We start from the raw sequence: 2,646 nt of genomic DNA on the forward strand, positions 1-2,646 counted from the left end.
AGAGAGAGAGAGAGAGAGAGAGAGAGAGAGAGAGAGAGTGTTATTGTTCCACATTGGTTTGTTTAAAAGGATTTGTTTGGTTACATGATTCGTTAGAAAGTCTTTCTACTGGAATGGTATTCTTTTTTTTTTTTTTTTTTTTCAAATTGTTTGGTTGTTTTTTGAGTTGGTTCTATTTAGAAATACTAATTCATTTGAAACACTTTGTAAAGTTAAATGTGGTTCATCTGAGAAATAAGGTAAATAGAAAATGTAACTCATATTTGACATACCTAATCCTAACCCTCACAGAAATAGTCCATGTTAAGTTGTGATTCAAAAGAATCACAAAAATCAATGGGTAATCAAACAGTTTTTAAAAAAATTTTTAAAATAAATATGATTTAAGAGAAACACTCTCTATGGACTCATTATCAAATCCGAAATAAAACTCCAATGAATTATGTAACCAATCACAATTCCAATTGATGCCTTCATATACTTAATGACCTTTCTCCACTTAATACCTTAAGGTTTTGGGTTTTACCTTAGCATCCAACATGATTTTTTAAAATTCCAATTGGATTAACATTAATTGGGATTGACTTCCATCGCTTCATTTACTTTAACCTGATTTAAGCCTTCCATTGGGGATTAGTAGGGGGTGTAAAACAAAATCAAACCAATCAAATTAACCAAGCAAACTCAAACCAAACTAATTCCCTATCGGACCCGCTTCGGTTTGTTGTATGAAACCAATAGAAAACGGATTGAATACCAAATAGAAATTAAAAAAACCAAATCAAAACTGATACAAACCCAAAAAATTGTATATACTGATATACATGGTAATCTGAAATCGAATCAGACAGAGTCCGATAAAAAAGAACAAAATAAACTGAAATCAAACCGGATAAAAAACACCGATCCTTCAAGCCGGCTTTGATTTGGCCCAATCCAGCCCAGGACCGATTCAGCCCTACAGAAACTCCATAGGGATTAATGAGTTTCAATGTTTGGAAAAAGTAGCGTGGAGACTTGAAATACTGTGTCTTGTCGTAGTTGACTTAGACCCGTAAGAGCCAATTGACTGTCGTGTTAGTTGGTTTGAAAATGATCAAAATTACGACTTCGACTGTGAAGTCTAAACTCTCTAATAATACAAATGTGTAGGTTCATGAACGAACGAACGAACGAGTCCCCTTGTTTCATCATCGTTCCAATCAAAATCAGCCACTTGTAAGAAGAAACCGTTGCGAAGCAACCTTCAAGAATAGTAGGCCCTGGAAATGGTCATTTAAGTATATGACTTAATGGCCAAGCAAACAATCACCATTCTTACTCTGTATAAGTAGTAATCACATTAATGGTGGGTATAGATCGAAGAAGGAATTGCAAGCTTCAATTCTTCATTTCCAAGGCGACCCCTCATTAGTCATTACTCTAAGAAGTAAAGATCAGAATATTTAATGGGTTTCTTATCATCGTTCGTTTCTTCTCTTTGGTGTGGTCGATCCACTCGTGTTGCAGGAGACGACATGAAATGCTCACCAAAGAAACCCAAAGCAGAAGAGAAAGCTCGAGCTCCTACACGGCCACCAATTCCAGTTTCTTACTTTCCTATTAACTCATACGCCTCTCGCCTTTAATTTCTCTCTCCATATCCATACCAGACGGGTTCAAACTTGGTCATGGAACTGGGTAATTGATCGGCGCTTCATACCTGCTTAGGAGGGGGAGAGAGGGTGATCAGACAATTACCAGAACATGGATTACTTCATTAATTATTGTTTTGATCTTGGATTTAAATTATTTTTATCTGTAATCTGCTTACAAATTCATGTATATTAATTATCTTTTTGAAGAAAATAATTAACTAGTAGTCTCCGATTTAAAACTCCAACTAATCATAATAGATTTCTAGTTGGAAATCCATTTGTCTACTAAGGAAAGAGGGCAATCTTGGTTTCAGAGAGTGAAAGAGGTAAATTCTACCTCTCTTGTGAAAGTTAATTAAAAATAGATTTTAAGCCTAACTCTATTTGGGTGGACTGACTCTATTCTCCGCCTCTTAAAAAGGATTCTATTTGGACCGTCAATGTCTCTCCAACTCCTCTTCATCTTAGTAGGGACATCCTTCAAAATCACTTGGTTTCATCCTCTACGATGACTTGCATTGATGATGGGGAGGACATTCTTCTCAGCTTAGACTCTTGGCCATGGTTTAAGATATCGCAATTGGTCTTAAGATTGGATCAGGCCGATACAGATCCGATCTCAATCTGGATTGAACATATATAAATTCCCCTAGTTGTCATTAGAAAAAAAAAAAAGAAGATTTTTGTAACCTTATTATCTTTTGTTTTACCAATTCAACACTATGGTATCGATCAAGAATCGGGATTGAATAAGGCCGATACTAATCCAATCTCAATCTGGATTGGTCCAGATCGAATAGATATACCTATGGTTGTCATTAAAAAAAAATTATAATTTACTATACCCTCCATTTGTACCAATTCAGTGATACAATATCGATCAAGAATCGGAATCAAATAAAGCCAATATTGATTCAATCCAACTGGTATAGGTCAATTTGATTCAATTCCTCAAACCATGCTCTTGGCACCTCAAAGATATTCTTATAGCCTGTCATGCTGATAAGAT

This window comes from Macadamia integrifolia, unplaced genomic scaffold (assembly GCF_013358625.1).
Source record: "Macadamia integrifolia cultivar HAES 741 unplaced genomic scaffold, SCU_Mint_v3 scaffold2090, whole genome shotgun sequence".
NCBI classification, from domain to species: domain Eukaryota; kingdom Viridiplantae; phylum Streptophyta; class Magnoliopsida; order Proteales; family Proteaceae; genus Macadamia; species Macadamia integrifolia.